General features: G+C 56.4%; 3 pseudogenes; 2 read left to right on the top strand and 1 right to left on the bottom strand.

Moving 5' to 3' along the window:
- Window positions 1-21,495, top strand: part of LOC141578280 (tolloid-like protein 1) — a 253,168-nt pseudogene that overhangs the window by 125,440 nt on the left and 106,233 nt on the right.
- Window positions 1-21,495, bottom strand: part of LOC141578446 (otoferlin-like) — a 47,544-nt pseudogene that overhangs the window by 21,408 nt on the left and 4,641 nt on the right.
- On the top strand, window positions 1,017-1,952 carry LOC141578447 (squalene synthase pseudogene; annotated as a pseudogene).

Below are 21,495 nucleotides of genomic sequence, written 5' to 3'. Positions count from 1 at the left end.
AAGGGAGAGGTCCTGCCCCTTGGCCAGCCCTGGACCCATGGAGGGAAGGACCCCTGATGCTGGGATTTCCTTCTCCTCCCACGGATCCAGCGGGAAGAACACCCGACAGGGTGAAAGGCTTGGTCACCCCCGTCCCCCAATGGCTGTCAGAGCAGGAGGGGCCTCCTGGGTGATCTGGCTCAGTGCCTCCTGTGCAGCCCCACTTCTGCCTTGGGTCACTGGGGTTTGGGGCTGGCATCCCCTCTGTGCATGCCTTCGGGGGGCACACCTCGTCTGCCAGGAAGTGCAGCTTCTGCAGGAAGTTCTGGCTTAGCCTCAGCTTGTCCCACACTGTGTGCCACTTCACCTGTGCCCACAGGGTCTTTGCCTGTTGCCCCAGTCTCTCCTGCAGGGTTGGGGGTGTATGTGGGGCTCAGTCCACGACTTGTGATGGAGGCTGGCCTTGGGGGCTGTGACTTCAGAGCAGATGTCCCCCCACCTTGGGTTGCCTTTCCACCTCCAGATCCTCCCCTATCCCCCATGTGGTCCAGCGGCATCCTCACCTGTTCCCGCACACAAAACTTGAGGCACTCTCCTCCTAGCCTGGTGCGGGACGAGGGGCCCTGGTGCTTGTCAGCCAGTGAGAGGAAGCAGCTGGGACAGAAAGCGGGGAACAGGGCTTAGCAGAGCCCACCTGCCAGCAGGAGGCCTGCAAATGCCTCCTTGTCTGCCAGCCCCCTCTTCTGCGTGCCGCGCCACCCCCGCCCCGTTCAGCAGCCCTGCCGCTCACCAGCAGCCACAGCTCGGCTCCTCCAGGACGCCCTGCAGTCATCGCTCAGGGTAGGACTTGTCCATTTTGATCATCTCCTGCACATCATCCAGGCCCTCTTACTCTGAACCAGGAGTGAGAGCCCCAGCCTCCATCAGCTCACGAGGGGCTAGTGCCCTAGGACCTCTCATGAGCACTGCCCCTGGAGTGTCCCCCCATCAAAAAAAAGGCCCCCCTGTTACACAGCTTCCACTCGTACCTTTATGAGCCCGACTGGCGGTTCATGGAGAGCAAGGAGAAGGACTGACAAGTGCTGGTGGACATTCCCACGATCTCCCTGCAGTTCAGAAATCTGGCTGATAAATATCAGGTGGTGATTGTTGACATTTGCTGGAAGATGGGATTTGGGATGACGAAGTGTTTGGATAAGCAAGTGACATCTTCACAGGAGCGGGACAAGTACTCTCACTATGTGGCTGGGCTGGTGGGGATTGGCCTTTCCTGTCTATTCTCAGCCTCAGAGTTTGAAGACCCCTTAGTTGGTGAAGACACAGAGCGTGCCAACTCCACGGGCCTGTTCCTGCAGAAAAGAAACATCATTCGTGATTATCTGGAAGACCAGTGAGAAGGAAGAGAGTTTTGGCCTCAAGAGGTTTGGGGCAAGTACGTGAAGAAGCTGGGCGACGTTGCTAAGCCAGAGCACGCTGACGTGGCTCTGCAGTGCCTGAACGAGCTGATAGCCAACACACTGCACCACATCCCCGATGTCATCACCTACCTTTCACGGCTGAGAAACCAGAGTGTGTTTAACTTCTGCGCTATTCCGCAGGTCATGGCCATTGCTACTTTGGCCGCCTGTTATAATAATCAGCACGTGTTCAGAGGGGTGGTGAAGATTCGGAAAGGGCAAGCAGTCACCCTGATGATGGATGCCACCAATATACCAGCCATCAAAGCTATAATACACCAGTACATGGAGGAGACTTATCACAGAATTCCTGGCTCCGACCCATGTTCTGGTAAAACAAGGCAGATCATCTCCACGATCAGGACACAGAATCTTCCCAATTGCCAGCTCATCTCCCGGAGCCACTAATCCCCCATCTACCTGTCATTTATCATGCTCCTGGTGGCCCTGAGCTGGCAGTACCTGAGCGCCCTGTCCCAGGTCACAGAGGACTACGTTCAGACCAGAGAGCGCTGAGGCGGGGTTGGTCTGGAGACCGAATCCGCCGAGAAGTGGGCCGACCTCTTCAGGGATGGACGATGGCTTTCCCCGCTTCGATACTGATGGTCATGTCATCTTCCAGAGTGTCCAGAGCTCGGAGAACCAAATAAAATATGCACACTGCATGGCGCATGTCCCCATCCAGCGCCTCGGTAACAGCTGCAAAACTGTGACTGGTCTGATTCAGATACTTGTAGCAAGTTTTCAAGCAGCTGCTGAGCGAGTCCTGGGGGCAGTGGAGACACACTGCGGTGGCAGGCGCGGAGGAGCTGGCGTGGGGCTGGGGCAGGCCCGCTGCGGGGCTCCGCAGCCGGCCGCAGACGCCCTCTCCCCGCGGCCGGTCCCTGCAGGGCCAGGCGGCAGGGGGCGAGGGGCAGCCGCGCGCGGGGGGGGGGGGGGGTTCCTGCGCCCCTGGGCGCTGCGGCGGGGCTCCGCCCCAAGGTCCGCTTGACTAGGGACATGGCCTTGGTGCCGCAGGCGGCTGCGGCCATGGGAATCGTGGGGCCAGCGCAGTTTTTCCTCCATAGACCCCAGCGGCGTGGAGGAGCCCACTTTCCTTTCGTAAGGAAACCACCAGTTTCTCTGTTTTCAGAGCCTGGAGGCCTTCACGTTCATGGGTTTTCAGTTCCTGAAGGAGGAAGCCACTTGTGGCCTGAGCCTGTGGTCTGGTGGACTCACAGGGGCTGGGAGGGACTCAGGGCTAGATGTGAAGTGTGGAAGCGGTGCAGGCCAGAGACAGAGGGGTTGGCCCGCGGCATCCAGGGAAACCCAGGACTGGATGGGCTAGGATTCCAACACGACACTCTGGGTGGCCCTCAGACCTTCTTCTACTCTTGGGACTTGGGTGGGGACAGGAACTCCTGCTGGGGCCATTCCTGCAGTACTTCACCCACCCGACGGCAAGCGGCTGGGCAGACAGGCCTCATGTGTTGTGAGGGAAGCTTCCAGGCTGAGGGAGGTCATCCGAAGCATCCCCCCCCCCACCAGATTTCACCTCCCTCCCCGGCCTGGCCCTGAGCAGCTTGTCTGCGATGTGTCCATAATGCTGGCACTGCAGAGGCGGCAGCGTTGGTCTGGCCACCAGCTCTTGATGCAAATGCAGGGCTTGCACTCCAGGTATGGCAGATGGAAGTAGTTCCTAGGGGGTGGGGAGCAGGTGGGAGGTTGAGGACTTGGGTGCCCAGGGAGGTGGCAGCGGGAGTGGGCCATGAGAGGATGGGGGCAGCAGGCAGCACCTCCCAGCACCCTCTGTCCCGCTGGCTCACCAGTCGGTGATCTGGTGCCGCATGGGTGGGGTGGAGGAGACTGAGGCTAAGTCCCCAGCCTTGTCAGTCTTGTCATCACTGTTGTTCTGGCTCAGATCGACCTCCTCGTCCCCTGGATCCTTCCGAGGCCAAGGCCGCTGAGGGCATGACAGCCGTCAGCTTCATTCCCATAGTTGCCTGGAGGCAGAGAAGGGCTTGCCAGTACCTAGGGTCCCCACCCTGCCCTCCAGTCCCAAGCTTTGTGGAAGGGAAGAGGGAAAGTCAGGGAAAGAGGCAGGTGCTGGGGTCGGAACCAGCGCAGACAGGACAGAGCACTAGCCAGAGAAAGAGACCTCCCTGGGGCCCCGATGACCGCTGAGCTCAAGATCCCGCCCGGGAAGTGCCCCGGACTCCCACCCTCTCCTCGCCCACCCAGCAAGGCCTTGCTCCCTTCTGCAGGGGGCTTCTTTCCTGCCCGTGGCCCTCACACAGCCTAGCCCTAGGCGGAGATAAGGTGCGCCAGGTGGGGCGTGTGTGCACTCAGGGACGGACGCTGTGTGCTGTGTGGGCCCCTGAGGACACGCGAAGGAAGTGGTCAAAGTTCCCCTCCCCCCAGGACTGTGGCACGGGGCCTGGCAGTGACCACCCAGCACCCCCAACCCAGGCCTGAAGACCCCTTTGTGAGCCCAGCTCTCACCTGTGAGGTGATGGGCTTGTGTCCATTTTCCCAGTCGATCATTGAGGCCTCCAGAAAGGTTCCAAATAGAAAGAATTCTCCCACCTTCCGCATGCAGCTCTGTGGAGAAGGTGGTTCAGAGCATCCTGAGAACTTAGCTGGGATGTTGGGCCTGGGGCCAGGCCTCCTCCTACCATCTCACAGACAGGCCCTGGGGGCTAATGGTGGGGGACATGCTACCCAGCTGTGGAGCTGGGAGCCCGGACACTGAAGGTCCAATTCCTTTTGCCCCGCAGCCTGGATGTCCCTGGGGGAAAGGCTGCTCTGTTCAACACGAGGACAGCCACCGCCAGGAACAGGGCAGAGGCAGGGCTCCACATCAGGACCTCCGGGCACAGCAGTCACAGGCAGTAGAAGGGGACACTGCTTCCTGGGCAGGGAGGTCTCATCCTGAGGTCCGGTCCCCGAGGCAGGCAGGGTGGCCACAGGCTGAGCCCGGGCCCAGGCTGCCGGGGAGGGAAGGGGACTGAGTATGGGCTCTGCAGGACAGCACAGCGCACCCCCCACCAGCAGGTGCCTCACCTCCGAGATGGGCATGGCCTGCTCCCCCTGAACCTCCAAGGGGCCGGTGAGCTCAGGGTTGGAGGTGTCCAGGATTTCCACCCCCAGGCCCCGCATGAGGTGGGCGAGAAAGGACACGGCCTCCCCCAGGCCCTCGTTCCAGTCCTGGTGCTTGTCGGGCAGCGTGTGGTTGCGTGTGGAGCCGCACACACTCACCCAGGAGGGTCCAGCGTGGGCAGCACGCCTGCGGGCGGGGTCAGGGGGTGGAGGGGCTCGCTCGGGGTGGGGGGAATCTCTTTGGGGGGCTCCCAGCCTGCACCTCCTGGTTGCTGAGCTGAGGACCTCATGCCTGGCTCGGGGAGTCACCCGAGACCAGAGAGGGCCTGGGGGGCGGCTTGAGGCTCTCAAGGGCCACAGGGAGGGCTCGTGTCTGCTGTGCGCAGTGATGGGGTGGCCTTCTCACACGCATGGGGCACTGTCATGTGTCCCCTTATTCCCTGCGGGACCTGAGCCAGCGGTGGCGCCCACGTACACCTACATCCACGTCTGTGCCGCGAAGTCGTGCTGCCCGCTGCCCGGTGCCTGCTCCCAGGCCACCGACAAGCCACTTGAAGGATAGCTGCATGCCACCACGGTCTCCCCTGCTTCCGCAGACCCCTCCCCTCCTCTCCAAAGGTCCTTCCTCTCTGCCTCTGCCTGTTAAACGCTCTTCCCCCACGAAGCCCTCCCGTTTCCTAGTCCCGACTATTTTTTTCCCGTTGGGATTTGTCATGGCTCATGCGAAACATGGATCCAATTCTGCCTTATGTCTTTTGTTTGGTTTTTGTTTGGCCTAGTTTATAAAAAACATTACAGCATTTTAAAATTTGAGGTATCCTTCATGTAAGATAAAATTCACCATTTTAAGTATGCATTTCAGTGGTTTTTTAGCGTATTCACTGGGTTGTGCAACCATCCAGGACATTTCTATCCCCCTCAAAACAAACCCCGTAGCTTTCAGCAGGTAATCCCCCTCCCCTCCCCCCACCCCTGGGAAACCACGTGTCGACTTGCTGTCTCTATGAATTTGCTTATTCTGGATATTTCATGTAAACAGAATAGTACAATCTGTGTGGTCTTTTGTGCCTCGTGCCTCAGGTTTTGCACATTTAGTAGCACATCCGTCTCCCTCATCCCCAGTGAGCACCGTGAGGACAGGATGGATTCCTCCCTTGCTCTGTATCCCTTACCCAGTTCAGTGCCCAGGTCCTAGGCGGGGTGAGTCCTTCCAAGTCCCCACAAGTCTGCAGATAGGTACTAGGGGGCAGTACGCATGTGTATGTGATGTGCATATACATATGCATGCATAGATGATTGTCATTATTTCATCATTTCACAGATGCGAAAACAGATACAAAGCTCACACAGCTTCTGTCAGAGCAGCTGGGCTTCGAATCTGGGCAGCCTGGCTCAGACAGGCCCAGGCAGCTCTGTGCAGAGCTGAGTCATGAGTTTCCACCCTTCCCCTGAGGCAGAGGCTGCTGGCAAATCCCTGAGCAAGCCCACTGCCGCTCCAGCCGAGGTGTGGGATGGTGGGGGCGTGTGTGGGAATTTCACTCACTCCGCCCCTTAAGCCCCACCCCCACACCCAGCCTCCTGCTACTCAGCTTTGTCTCCGTCATTGGAAACCTTGAGCAGGTCAGTGAAGTGGGCACCTATGGGCACGTCGTTGACCTTGTCTGAGTCCTGGGTCTGTACTTTCATGCACTTGCAGAGTTCGGGGACAGGTCTGTAAAGACCACCCGCTCATTCCACAGTGGCTCATAGCTGCTCTTCTGCACTGAGGTCCTGCCCTGGTGGGAGGGAGTGAGAGTTTGCGTGTGTGAGAGCACGTGTGTCTGCGGGTGAGTGGGTATATATGTGTTATGTGTGGCTCGTAGCAGCTGTGCACGTGTGTGTGTGTGTGTGCACGCTCCTCTCCTCACTCTTCCCCCCTACCAGCCTCTGAGACCCTCCTCCCTCACAGTGTCCCCCCCTTCAGCTCTTGGTCTCTGTGACCTGGGGGCAGGGAGGAATCCCTAAGGCCCAGACTGGCCTGGCCCCCAGCCCCTCTGGGCTGGAGCTCCGCTCATATCTCTTCACTTCCAGAGGTGAACGCACCAAGGTGATCAAAGTCCAGTCTGGTGGCTTCTGATTCTGCCTCATGTCTGTCTCCAGGACCCCTTGACCATCCCTCTGCACCCTGGTGCCTGTCACCCCACGCCCCAGCCTCCTGCTGCCTGTGCCCCAATCCCTTCTGGCCAGCAAAGATGACTTGCACATAGGGGTCAACCAGGTCCTTGTTCTCACCAGTGAAAGCTTTCTTCACGTCGGCCATGGGGCCTGTGTTCGTGTGGGGCAGCCCCTTTGCTCGGTAAATTTTCACGTAGAACCGGGCCCACTGGCGTTCAGGGGGCACCCCCTCAGGGAGCAGCAAGTTCCTGCCTGCGCATACAGTTAGGACTGTGGTGGCCAGACCGGGCGCCCAGACTCCTGCCCCAGCATCTGCACACCCCTGGGGCCCAGGACAGCATGTGAAGGACGGCTGAGAAGGACCACACCAGGACTGAAGATGCTCAAGTTGATGGTTCCTGGTCTCTCATGGGATCCTAGGCAAATCTCCCCAACTCTCTGAGCCTCAGCTTCCTCACCTGGAAGACAGGAATAACAGCCGCCTCCCAGGAGTAGGATAAGGCTCCCTTCCAGGAGTGTGATAAACAGGTTAAAACACATGAGCACTTTGTAAACCGCAGAGGGGGAGATCCATCCTGGTAACACTGTCCCCTTTCCTAGCTGGGTGTCACATCTTTTGTCTCCCACACAGAAACCTCACCCGTGGCCACCACGCTCCCTCCCCGGCCCACCGAAGTCATGACTCACTGGATCCCAGCACTTTCTCCCTCTGTGTTCAGACAAGGTCCCAGAATACTTCTCAACAGCCACTGTCAGCTGCTTAAAATTGGCACAGAAAACAAAATGGCTTTGCTCTCCTGGGTGTAGACTCAAGATCCAGCAGTTTTCCAAGTTTCTCACAGACAGAAGTCCAGATGTCAAACGACTGTCATTCCTGACTGTCCTCTGTGAACCCTGCCCGCCTGGCCTCAGGCCTTTCTGTCCCATGTGGAGAGTCCGTGGACACTGGGGCTGGCTCCTTCCAGGGACAGCTGGGCGTTCTGAGTGTGTGGCTGAGGGAGACAGAGGGAGGGCACGGTCTCTGGGCCAGGTCCACCCCGGGCACCCCCTTGTGCCCCTGGAAGGGCCAGGCCAGGTCGCCAGGGGCCGGGGGAGACAGGTGCCTCACCCCTCGATGCCATCCTCGTCCATCTGGCTGGCCTCATGGGGCGGCTTGGCGTCGGCCCCCTTGCCCACCACGGCGACGTCACACCTCCCGTGTCCCCTCGGCCCCACGGGGACGTGCGCAGGGGCCGGCAGGACGGCCCGCCCGCGGGGCAGCCGGGGCTCTGCGGCGGTGAGTGGGGCCCCGAGCCCGGGCCGCTCCCGCCCTCGGGGCCGCCGCGCAGCCTGAGGGGAGCGCCGTGCTGGCGCCTGGAGTCCGGGCTGTCGGGCCCAGCGGCCCTGGGGCCACAGCTCCGCCTGCCTCTGGGCCAGAGGACACACGTTCCCCGAGCCCCGGCCCAGTCATGCCTCCGGGGGTGTGGTGTGGCGGAACTAGCGCCTCAGGAGCAGGGGGCCGGGGCCTAGGCTGCCCCAGAGCGTCAGGGTCTTGCTGGAACAGATGATTGCAGGACGGACACAGGAACAGGTAGCCAGACGGCTGGGTGGGGAGACGGATACAGGGTGGGTGGGGGGCTGCCAGGCCAGCTGAAAATGTAGACGGATGGATGGGTGGATGGTAGATGGATAAATGGATAGAGGATGGATTAGTATGTGGACAGGCGGGTGGGTGGATGAGTGGATACACAGGCAGGTGGACAGGTGTGCGCATGGCTGGCTGAACTGGGCGACATTTAGCAAGGAAGGAGAATGAGACTCAGGAAGGACATAAAATCTGCCTTCAAAGTTAAAGGCCATTTGAAGAGGCAGTGGGTTTATTTCTGTCCTTTCATAGAGAGATCGGACTAGGTGTTTTTAAGGTCTCTTGAAGTTTCCGTGTTCTATGGTTTTGTGATTTTTATGTGTATAATCTTGGGTTTTGAACTTCAGTTTCCTGGCCTGAATGATAGTTACAATGTGCACCAGCCAAGTGTCTGCTAGGGTGAACCACAAGGAATCGCCAATTTGTTCAACCTAGTAGTTATTGGCACCTCCGAGACACAACTTCTCTTGGCCTCATTTATCTCTTCTGTAGAATGGGGAGGAACGCTGATGCCTCCGTCACTGTTTGGTGAGGGTCAGATGTGACAGTCACACATTGTAGTGTCACTGTCAAAGGGCTAATGAGGTCCTTACTGTACCCCCAGTGACAAGTCCACTTGCGGGGCTTGGGTGGAGCCCAATGCCAGCTTGTGTGCCTGTGGTTCCCGGGCTGGCCGTGTGCTTAGCTGTTGTCTGTCAGGCCAAGGGCACTTTCTCTGCCTGGCCCAGCCATCATCACCAGCCCTCTGGGCCACCCCTCGGAGTTCCTTCACCGACCCCATGGAGGTTTGGGCCCCGGGATCCCATAGATACAGCCCCACATGGCTGGTCTTAGGTGGCCTGGGTCCCTTGATGGATGGTCAGTGGAAGTGTTTGAGGGCCCAGCGTCACTGCATCTGGTGCTGAGAACCATGGGGCTTTGTCGGGACTCACAAAGCCTAACTTCACCGCCGACCAACTGGGTGACTGGGGAAGCCCGGGTGCTGCTCTGAGGTCCAGGCTCCCCAACTGTAAAAGGGGGCGATGCTGCCCACCCCGTGGGGCTCCTGTGAACCCCTCAGACTTGGTGCAGGTAGTCATTGTGTTTGTGTGCAGACAGGGCACCCCATTGCCCTGCACACCCCATGGCTGTGTGTACTTGTGGCCCCACCCGAGTTCACGGTCCTGGCCAGGCTGAGACCAGGGGCTGGCAGGGTGGGAAGGACAGCGTGCCCCGCGCTCGCAGAGCCATGTGCACTGACGCTGACCAGGCCATGCGACTACACACCAGGCTGGCAGCACATGGTTCCCACATCCATCTTGACGGACCCCACGAGGGTGCCACTGTGCAGCAGGTTCTTGGAGTGAGTCACCTTCCAGGCAGATCCACCAACTGCCAGTCAGGAGGGATGGGGCTGAGGCTTTCCACGGGGCAAAGGGTTGACTCCTAGTGGTGCCACCTCACTCTTTCTTGGGACCTGAGCTTCACGGTGAAGCAGGAGGGCATCCAGCAGGGCAGGGGCGGATCTCTGGGGCTTAGCGTCAGGCTGTCCTGCCTTCTGTGATTTGCAGGCTCCCAGGTACAGGTGAGCAGGTTGTACACTCTCCAGAAGCAACTGGCTGATGGAGTGAGAGGGGCCCAAATCCAACAGTGCTCGGCTTGCTCAGATGTGTGTCTGGGTGCAGGTCTGCTTTTCTGTGGCTGGCCCGCCCAGAGGGGGCGCCCTTTGCAATTCTGCACAAAGGTGCAGTTGGAGCTAAGAGCGCCGCCTGACAGGGAGTGTGCCCCCCTCACCGAGGTCTTGAAGATCCTGTCGAACATGCCATCAGGGGAGACTTGGAAGTCAGAGATGAAGTGCTGGAGGGCGAAGGTCCCAGACCTGGTGTCTCTGGGCCGGCAGAGGCTGAGTGCCGGTCCCCTCCCTCCTGGCAGCGCCTGTCTGCACCCGGGCCATGTCCCCTGAGCCCCAAAATGTGGATGTGCAGGAGCAAGAACCACTGGACCCTGCTGACCCTGATGCAGCTGAGAGCTGTGTGGCCCTGAGCAACACACCTTCTGAACCGCGGCTTCATGAGCTGTCAAGTGGGGGCAATGACCCATCTTAGAGTCTTGTTACCGGGCTTGATGAGGCACACGAGATGCTGGAAGGTGCACTGTGGCTATCGGGGTCCCACAGACATTGCCATTAAAGTACAATGCTGCCTGCACGCTGCGCCCCAACTTGAGAGGTGTTAACTTTTACAGTAAGCTGAGCCTTAGAACTGAGAACGGATTAACTTACTCATCTGTCCGTGTAAATGGCATGGCTGTGACCCATCCTCCCAGCTGGGAGCTGCCACGCACAGGTGCAGCTCCCCCCGACTTCTCCTGACCTCAGCGTGCCAGCCCTGGGAATGAGGGTGTGGGCAGTGAGCAGATGGCCCACTGCTTTGGTGAACTTGTGGGCAGGATGTGGAAGAAATGTGGCCCAAGTGCTTGGAATAAATGAGGAGGATTTGCTCCCAGCTGCTGGAGGCTCACGCTAGAGCATTGTGGGTAAAAGTGCCAACGTTACAGCCAAAAAGCCTGAGTTTTGGAGCCAATCACTTCTTTCCTGGGCCTCAGTTTACCCCTCTGTGACATGGGGATTAATGATCCAGAGCCACCCAGGGGAACTGCTCCGGGGCACCATTCACGAGGTTGCTGGGAGGCGTGGTTATAAATCTAAATGGGATGACCCCAGTCAAGCACTCAGCCCAGGTCATGTCAGGGCACAGTGCATGCCAAGTGCTGTGCGTAGCAGCTCTCTGCCCAGGTGGTGCTGTCCACGGGGCCTGAAGCTCTGGAGAGGCGGGTGGTCCATGCATTAGACACACAGATGGTACCTGACACCTCTGGGAGACACCCCAGGAGAGTAGGTAAGAAATTAGGAAAGAAGGTGGCCCAGGACAGGGCTCCAAGCAGCAGCAGCACTTGAGCAGTGGGCAGAGGGAGAAAGGCGGTGAGGACAGGAGCTGGCGAGACAGGGGAAAGCGTGAGAGGGCAGGAGAGTTCCCCGGGGCGGGGGCAGCGAGAGGATGGAAGGACCTGGGCAGTCAAGGGAGAGGGGACGATGGTGGACCCTGAACTTAGGAACAGCCAAGTCTGTGGTGACCGGAGGAGGGCATTTCTGGAAAGCTGGGGATGGGGCAGACGTGACTGCAGGGAGTAAAGTGAGGGAGGGGTGGTCACTAGGAGGTACGGGGGACTGAGGAAAGGCACAGCTGGATGGACAGACAGGTGGGCAGGTAGATGGACAGACAGATGACAGGCTTCTAGCTCCTGTCCTCGAGCAGGACAGTTCTCCTCGCTGCGCTTAGACTCTGGAGTGAAAGGCCTTGCAGGCCAAGGAGGAGCCAGAAGCAGAGAAAAGGCAGAGCCGGTGAAGCTGAGGGGAGGGTGTCCTGTTAGATCCTCTGGGATGTAGGGAGAGAGTGATTCTGGACAAAGGGGAGGGGGGTTCTAGGTAGAAGGAAGATGCCTGTGGGCAGGACTGGATGCACCCATAGAGAAGGGGTCTTGCTCTGGCCTGTGGACTGCCAGGTTGCTCGGGAAGAGTGATGGTTGTGAGCCTCCCTTCTCGAAAGACAGGCAGGAGGATCAAGTCCAGACCGGGTGCCCCAGAGCTGTGCCGGCCCTGGTGGAGGGAGGGGCTCAGCTAGCACTCTGAGCCATCTGCGCTCATAGTTCTTGTATCTCCGGAGCTGACTTCCCCTTTGTCATTAGCTACGTGACGTTGATTACTTTCACCTCCCTCTATCGTGTTTAGTGGAGCCACAGGCAGATTTCTATCAACTCAGAGAATTAGAAGGAAGCAGTCCACCCCTGGGACCAGGGGGATATTATAACAGGAAGAGGAATTTACCCCAGGAAGAGAAGAAAAGGGAAAGAAAATTCCAGCTTTGGGGCTGGAAGGAATCATGGGAAGATAGTTTACAACTCTGGTTCTCAGCTGGGGGCAATTTCAACCCCTAGGGTGCATCTGACAACCTCTGGACACTTCTTGGTTGCTACCCCTGAGTGGAGGATTGCTATTGGTGTCCAGTGGGTAGAACCAGGGACGCTGCTCAGCATCCTTAGATGCACAGGGCTGAGTGAGAGGAGCTCAGGGTGAGAGGAAAGAGAAATTGAATAAATCTGTTACTTGGGTTTGTGAAAAGGAACAAAAATGTGATCCGGTATAAATTGAAGATGATCCAAAGATGAGCAAAATAAATAGTCTTAGTGGATATAAATTTAGAGTTTGGAAAACAGATTCGAGGCTAGAACTAGGAGGTATCCTGTTTGCAGCCCCCGCGTAGCCAGGCATGAGCCTGGTACACAGCAGGTGCCCCGTGGATGTCTGTTTCTTCATTTGGGTAAGTATCCATTTGTCAACGAGTCACCAAAGCCCTCCAGGTGCATGCCAGTCCCTGGGCTGGGCTACAGCAATGCAGGAGACCAGGAGCCTCCCAGTTAAAGACATGAAGGATCAACTGCAACTCAGCAATGTTACTGTCAGAGAGACAGGAATGCCCTGATCTCTGACCTAGAGAGTGCATGGAAGGCTGCTCAGTGCAAGGACATTTGAGCTGGGCCCTGCAGGGTGAGTAGGAGTTTGCTGGGGAGCCACAGAGTGGGGAGAACAGCTCTGTGTCCTTGGAAAGGAGGAAGGCATTTGAATGAAACATAAGCTGTGTGGGTCCAGTGCAAGGTGAGCCCTCCAGTCACCCCAACATGGCCTCGCCACTATCAGATAACCACAGAAGGCCGTGGGCGCCCATCTCCATAGCTGTTAAGGAGAATTAGACCTTATTGGGGCTGGAGGCTTTTCCAGTCAGGGATACGTCCTGACATGAGGTCAGAGACAGGAGCCTGAGGTTCCTGGCTCCTGGGAAGGTTGCCACATGGGGCTGAGGGATGTCCTGAACAGTGAGGTCCCAGCCCTGTGGGAAACCAGCTGTAGGAACAGGGCCCACCTGTGGTCGCTTAGGGCACTTCGGCCAGGCCCTGGCCATAGCCCGGGTCCCCATGAAGGGCGGCTGCATGCTTTCTTCCTGAAGGGGCACAGCTGGGGGCCCCCACAGCTGCCTAAGGGACGTCCTCTCACATGTGGCAGATGGTGCCTTCCGCCCTCACCATTCCTCAGGAGACGCTGAGGCATGGGACAAAGATGCCTCACGTGGGCCGGCCTGGCTCCCCTCACTGCCTGGAGCTGCCAGGAGAAGCAGGCGGGAAGCCCCTCCAGAAAAGGGAGGGCCAGGGCCCCCCTGCCAGTGACCTCTGGCTTAGTCCGACGTGTGTCAGGCATCTGCGGGGCTTCCCTCCCTAGAGCTGACTACGATGGGTCCCTCCCTGGAGCCGAGGCACAGTGCAGTCTGGGGTGGCCGTCCAGGGTGGCAGGCAGAGAGCTGGGCAGAGACTGGACAGTTCGGGCCCTCCTCTGTCTATAATGCTCTGCAATCGTGGCCCTTCCCAGATGGATGCCTCAGTCTCCGCGCCGCAGAGAGAGGTTCAGGCACGCATGACGGCAGCGGGCAGGGAGCACGTGCACACAGAACCAACTCTGTCGTTTAGCACCTGGGCCAGGTCCTTCTCCAGGAACCTCAATGTCCCTTGTGTAAAATGGGCTTGATGGTGACAACTTCTGACAGTTGCGAGAATCACAAGACATGACGCCCTTAGAAGAGTTTAGGAGATGGCACAGCACATCTCAGGTGCTCGCTATGGTTCCGGGGCCACCACGGGCCGGGGCCTGGGCCTGGGAAGCAGCTGGGAGCAGGGCTCACGGGAGCAGGGCTCCTCACAGGCACTGCTGGGAGCGGCACAGGAGGGCCGGGGGCAGTGTTCCTTTCCCAGGGTGGCTCCTGGTCAGACCAGTGTCAGGCTGGGATCCAGACCAGGGGTTCAGAGGACAGGGCACTGCGCATCAGTGTGCTGGGGGTTGGACCACGGCGGGTCGGGGTCACCCCAGCTGGTAGCCCTTTGTGCCCCGTGACTCCCAGCTTCTCCTGTTGGGCACAATGAGCCGGTGCTCAGCCCCGGTCACCCTTTAGAGGCCCCTTCCCCGAGGGCAAGGGCACTGACCTCATTGTAGGAGGGGCAGTTAGCACATTCCTTCATGGATGTGCACTTCTCGTCGTCCCCACCGCCCCGCACACTACGGGGTCCACGTTCAAGCCCACCAGCTGCCGGGCCCCGATCACGGTGACATCGACCTGCGCAGGTGAGGGTGGGGGGTGAGAGGGAAAGCCGGTGAGGTTTGGAGCTGGTCCTGTTGGAGTCGGGGGCTGGGGCAGAGGGCCAGAGGGGGCGGGAAGCTAGCACTGGGCTTGGGTGCCAGTCTGAGGACTGCCTCAAGCCTGCTGTGATCCTGGGCTCTTTCCCCGCTGAGCTCAGTGTCCTCATTTATAAAGCAGGGGTGTGGGCTGATCACCTCCCAGTCGGCGAATTACCAAGGGGGAGGGCACGGCAGTGCTTGAAGACCCCGAGGCCCCGACCACATTCCAGACCAACCTGATCCAATCTTGGGGGAGGGGGTAGGAGGCGTGGGGCCCAGCATCAATATTTGTAAAGCGCCCAGCAGATTCCAAGTGCTCTGAGTTCTCCCCCGGCATCGACGACCCGGCCTCACAGAGGACTGCAAACTTATGTCTCAGGTCTCACGCGTTCAGGAATCAAGCTTTCTCCATTTACATGAATTTCATTTTCTGCTCCAGCATTTCTCATCTCTGTGTGTGTGTGTGGTGGTGGGGGGGGGGAGGAGGTAATTAGGTTTATTTGTTTATTCTTAGAGGAAGTACTGGCGATTGAACCCAGAACCTCCTGCTTGCTAAGTATGCACACAACCACTTGAGCTACAGCCTCCCCTCCAGCATTTCTCGCCTTAACCCTGCTGGCTTCTTTTCTGTTCCTGGAATTTGGCCCCCTTTCCACATTCTTAGTTTCCCCTCTTTTGGAGAGTTGGTATTTTATAGTTAAAACTGCTAAATATGATTTTACTCCTGAGAATATCTTTCCCTTTTACATAAAAAAGAATAACCATGAAAATCATCATCTGCTGTGTCCATCAAAGTCTCATAAATATTCTGAAGGCCAAGGAAAACCCACACATCAAAATGAATGATGCTTAAAAAAGAAAAAGAAACATCTATGTCTATAAGAACTTTGTCAAGCAAGTGTATAGAACTGGAAACTGACCATGTACTAATTGAAGTAATCCTTGAGCTGTGAAAGCGAGTGTTTCTGTGTGGAACTTGGCATCCCAAAGGGCATGGAGCTGACCCGGCGCGGTCATCACTGCTCCGTCAGGGAGCTCAGAAGGAGACAGAGCCAGCTGGGAGGAGTTTATTGTGAAGAAAGTAAACAGACACTAGAAGTCCTTCCAGAATATGCTTAGCATAGTACGTGATAGAGTTTTAACCTCTATGAAACTTCTTATACCAAAGGTTTTTAAAAATCTTATTTTTCCCACAATGAACTCATCCACTCCTCTCCCTTAAAAAAAATAAAAACCAAACAAACAAAAAACTATTTGTAACTCAACACTGGGAGGCAGACAGACACAGTTGGGCATTATAAGGTGCTAAAAGTGTTCCATCAGGAGACTGACCTTCCCAATGTGAGTAAGGTGGGCTGGTTTGTATGTTTTTCATCCAGAGGCCTGGCCATAATGATAGCCTTTTTGCCCCCCAGTCCTTTTCAGGACCCAGAGTTTCCACCTTTCTCCACTGAGCAGAGCCAACAATGGTGGACAACCCAGGCTGGAAGCCCTGAGAGCCAAAGGGTAGGAGGTAGGGAGGGGAGAAGGCAGAGGGTTGAAAGGAGAAAAGGGTGGGGTGGGGTGAAGATGCTCCAGCGGGTGATCTTGGCTGGCGGAGAGGTGGCCCTGAGGGGACCCCTGAGGGTGCACACTGGAGGTTGCTGCATGGTATTGGTGGGGGAGGGGAATGCCATTCCTGCTGCCCCTCCCCCACCCGGGGCGCTATGGAGGGGAAACGTATCACATAGACTAGAAAGTTTTAAAAAATTCTGAGTAAGGGGATTAGCCACCCTTTCCTTCTTCAGTCATCAGCAGAGGACTCGATCTCTCTAGGATGGAACATGAGGCGGCAAAGAGAGACACACAAAGGGACCAAATGACCCGTTAACCCAAGAAACTCTCTTGGTAATTGGCGATTCCATCCTCTCCTTCCAAGACATAAGGGACATAATCTCCAGGTGGCTTCACGAATGTCATCACAGGGAACAATGAGTATAAATCTATGCCTCTGCCCTGGGAGAACCCAAGTCGTGGTGCTCTGTGGCCAGCCTCTGAGGGAGCTGATCATGCTGCAGGGACATCTCTGGGAGCTGGAGATGAGGGATGGTGGACCAGATAGTACGGCTCTTTTGAAACATCCTTTACCTTCCCCCATCTCCAGGTGACAGGGATAAGACATGCCCAGATTTTCATTTTGAAAAGGCCACTCCAGTGGTGGCATAGAGGATGACACAGAGGCAGCAGTATGAGGGCAGAGACCAGATAGGAAGTGGGTGCCATATTGCAGTTGAGCTGGGGTCTAGGGTCAGTAGTGGCAAGATGACATGAAAGTGAAAACTGGAGAGATGTTTGAAGGAAAAAAGCAAATATGGTCTTGGTGCCAGGAAGAGAGGGTAGTGACTGGATTCAAGACTTCATGACCCATCAAGAGCATCTCTGCCAAACGCCACGCTTTGCCCATCTGATGCGGAAACTGCATATTCACAGGAGGAAGCTGTGGCTTCTCTCTTTTAAGACGCCAATAATCAGGAAAGCGTTTCCATATTACATGCATCCTAAACAGATGAAACAAAGGGTACAGGTACCCCATGGTCTTTTCACTTCAGGACCTCTTTTCAGTGCCACCCAACCTGTAGGATGGTTCTGAGCCCCGAGGATCCTTCCCGGATCTGGGTGTAGCTAAGCTCTCCTCCTTTCATGGGCTGAGGTCTTTCTAACTCAGCAAAGCCAAGTTCTCCAAGACAGTGAAGTTCGTCTGATAGCTCTTCTTGCTTTATGCATTGTACTCGTTGAAAGCAAGAATAATTCCACATTTGCATCTGCATCACTCTCTCTCCAAGTGTGTTAACACTCGCACTTGAGATATCTACCAACCTGTCAGGGAATACTGTGTTACCAGGTTAAATACAACCGTTTGGTTCAATTCAGAATGTTTACAAAGTGTTTGGAGGGAGACCATTCCAGTTCACTTAATAAAATTGAGGGTGTGGCCCTGCAAAGCTGAGGATCAGGTCCCAAGCTGGGGAGGCTGCACTGGGTCCTGTTGCCCTGGGTGGCCCTCTCCCAGCAGCAGCCAGCTGTGCTGGTGCCCGGTCCTGCCTGCACAGTGGCCACACTAACAATCCGACAGTTACAAGTCTCTCCTTTTCTCAGCCATTTGGTCTCCAGTTTTAGAAACACACAAATAAAAAAATTAAGTGTTAATTTTAGAAAATACAGTGGAACAAAAAGAAGGGAAAACAAAGCATCCACATTCTCACCATCTATAAGTAGCCAGGACTGACATTACTTCCAACATTAAAGTAATACAAAATGACAATTTAAAAAACACACTAAAAATCTTCTTTTCATAGGTACTTGTATTCTAACTGCTGGAACGTTTGTGTGCGTGTTCGTTGGCCTCTTTATAGATCCCCAGCTCCCTCTCACTGACGCCGCCCGTTGCTGGACGCAGCACCGTCAGGGGGCCTGTTCTCAGGCTCCTGGCTGAGGTTGTGCTTCTCTAGTTACAACACTGCTGTGGGGCCTCCCAGGAGCAAGCTCACCGTGAGAACTTGCATTCAGCGTGTGGTTTTCTGTGACGCCCAGATCCACGCCTCAACATCTAGCCGTAACCCCCCACTAGAGCAGAGCTGCAAAGGCACAAGGCATCCAGTTGCCCCACCTAGCTGGTAATCCTTGGGCTGCCCAGCACTTGGCTCCATCTCAATGTCTGGCTTGGATCTAAGGAGGAGAATGTCCTGTCAGGCTGGGTGTAAGGGGACTGCTTGCAGGGGAGGAGGAGGGCACTGGCAGTGGTTAGACCTTGGAGAAGGACAGGACAGAATCATGGTCATCAAATCCTCCAGGACTGCCAAACACAGTGGAGATTAGTTGCTCTCAGAGGTTCCAACGAGTGGCAGAAGTGACAGGGAGACAGACATTATGTCAACAGGTTCCAGTGTGGGGCTGGGCAGCTCTGTGATTTCCCTTTGCCTGGAGGTGTTCAATGATCTGGGAACAGGCCCCGGCATTTGTAGGAAGAGAGATGAGAAAGACTTCCAGGAAAAGAAGAAAGGGGCAGAGTTAGGCAGGAGCTGTCCACGGTGTCTGATTCTACCCCACCCAAACTCCAGAAAGGGCAAGCTGGGTCCTGCCTGACTGGATGAAGGCAACTGTGGCTGGGGGGGCTCCTGCCCTTTCGCCGCTGTTGGAAACGTTGTTGGTGAGCGCTGTGACGGCAGCTAGAGACACAGTCAGGATCTGGCCCATCCCCAAGACGCATGGCCAGGCAGTCAAGGTCCTCCCTCTCCAGCACTGCTGGTTCATCTAGGGAAAAAGAAAGGAGGGTTAGGTAGGCTGGATGATGCAATAGTGACGGTCTCTCCCCATTGGCTTTGGCATCCAGAAAGCTGAGAGTCAAATTCCAGGTTTAGTTGGCAGCATCTGCATAGAATGTCATGATCGTTATACCTGCAGTGTTTCTGACCTAATCTTGATCTTGGATTTTAATTGATATTTAATCTGGTCTTCTTTCTTTGTTTTAATTGAATGTATCCTTTGTGGAAGAAGGTAGAGAATAAAGAACCCATACTTACATACCTCTCATTTCATTTACTGAGAGGCTACTTTGTGCCAAGCACAATACCAGGGACATTTTGCACATATCTCTAGTCCTCACAGTCACATCCTGCCAAAACAGACACTATTCTCATGTCACAGGTGAAGAAACTGAGGCTGAGGAAGGAACTCATCCATGTGAAATAGCTGATGGGATTCAGAACCTAACCCTGGACTGATGTATATTAATCCAGTGAGATAAAGAAATAATGATTCTGAGATGGTGGGTTTGGGACTAAGCCAACAGCTCAACCTTCTCCAATGGAGGAAGGAGACGGGCACAGTTGGAATTGGCATGGGGGTCAAGAGAGAGGGAGAGAGATTCTGGGACCAGTGGGACACCCAGGGGATGCTGAGGAGGGAAGCCGGGAGCCCTGAGGATGGGCGCATGGGCCCAGACTTGGGTCAGAAAGCTACACACGGCTGCCTTTTACACTCCGTTTCTTCCCTATCTTCCATCTGTCCTCCTTGGCTGGTCTTCAACTGCTGTCTTGCCCACTCCCGCACCTCCCGTTCCAGTGTCACCAGTGCCACAGGCCACTCCATCCTTCCAGGACCCAACCTGCCTCTCTTGCCAGGGCCGTCCGTCCCTGGAGCTCGATGAGAGGGCACGATGGGGAAGAAGCAGGACCGTATGTCCAGACAGTGAGCAGGCCGACTCTGGTTTTCCCCCAGAAGTAAGGAATCGGCCAAACAACTTTCGTTCTTTGTTATTCCCTCCTCTGCTTAAAAACCTCTAGCTTTCTGTGTGGAGAAGAAAAGTGGGAGCCAAGAGGGCAGGAGGAGCCCACCGGAGAGAAGGTTCTGCCCAGTTCGAGACCAGAGGAAATGCTGTTCCCACCTTCAGCCCTCGGAGCGCTCCCTTCTGGAGGACCACGGTCAGAACCTGGCTCCTCAGCCAGCCAATGGGAGGCCAGGCCCCGCCCAGGCGGCCCCGCTGGCCAATCGCAGGAGATCCTGTTGGGGCGCTGCCCACGGAGTGGGGGCCTTTAGTCCCATTGAAGCGCAGAGAGAGGGCAGGAGGGCCTGGGCCCTGCTGGGGTCAGGGATGCACCTCGATACCTTGTCTTTGGGGTTCTTCCCTGTGAGGCCGGTTCTTGCTGAGCTTCATGGCGGAGATCACGCTCCTCCCGACTCTGTGAAGGGGCCGCAAGAATGAGGTGGAGGATGGACGACAGGAGGAAGACACACAAACACAGAAGAGCAAAACCTGAGAAAACACGTAACAGGGAGGGAGAGCCCAGCTTGAGCCCCTCACCTAAGGGTCGCAGAATATACTGGGGGCCAAACTTCCCACATTGGGAGACATGAGTGGGACATAGCGCAGAGGAAACCCCACCACTTCCTCCGTCCCCATGCACTTCACCAGTGAGGAGCAGGTCCGGGCCGGGGACCAGAGAAGGTGGCCTGCAGAACCGTTTTTACTGGGCTGATCCCAGCCCCTCAGTCCAGTCTTGGAACTCAGAGCTCTGCCAGTGCCACCAAGCTCATCTTCCCTGTCCGTGCACCCCACCTCAGCTGGGTGGAAAGAAAGCCAGATGATCAGACACAAGCATGAGAACAAAAGGGCAGGAGCAGCACTCAGAGGGCCAGAGGCTGATGAGGAGGTGAGACGTGTGGTTGAAACTAGCTGCTTAGTTCTCTGATGGCTCTGCTGCTCAGAGCCTGCCTTGTCTTTCCCAACCTCTCCTTGCCCTGGGATTCTCCTTGGCCCCCAGTGAAAAGGAGACGATGGGTCCTTTCCCATCTATCTTTGTTCCTGGCTTTGCTCTCTCTGCCTGTCTCTACAGAAACTCCCTTTCTGCCAACTCCTAGGAACATACGGCAGGTTCCATAGATCCTACCTCTTCTTCTGGTTTGATGTGGCCTTGTGCCCCCAGGGGAAGGGCCTTGCAGTCAGGGGGGCTGAGGTAAGGGGGCAGGGGGTCCTCACTGTCCCTTCAGTGATGTCCTGTAGCCAAGCTTGCAGTCCCTGGTCCAGGAGGGACCAGGAGTAGGATCAGCAGGGGGTGAAGTGCGGTATTCCATTACCCCATCAACATTGCGTGAGCTGGACACCGGATTCTCTCCATTTCCCAATCTCCATCCTCCCAGCTGCGGCCTGTCATCCTGCAGGCCAAGGTGGGGCCGGGGGTGGACTCTAACCCTAAGCTCACCTACAGTAGAACCCACCCATGTCTGGGGTCAGGCAACTCCCATGCACAGGCTTCGATATGGTTCCCCAAGGAACCCTGTTCTTTATGCTGGGTCATATGAGATTGGGGAAACTCTTTTTGCCCCTGTAGAGATGTCCTAGAAAACTTAGGCCTCTCTACTCAGGGCTAGGGAGCCAGTCTCATCCCCCAAACCTGGCCCCATCCTAGCTC

Source organism: Camelus bactrianus, chromosome 8, assembly GCF_048773025.1.
Source record: "Camelus bactrianus isolate YW-2024 breed Bactrian camel chromosome 8, ASM4877302v1, whole genome shotgun sequence".
In the NCBI taxonomy this organism is placed as follows: domain Eukaryota; kingdom Metazoa; phylum Chordata; class Mammalia; order Artiodactyla; family Camelidae; genus Camelus; species Camelus bactrianus.
This window is presented reverse-complemented; position numbering and strand designations above follow the sequence as displayed.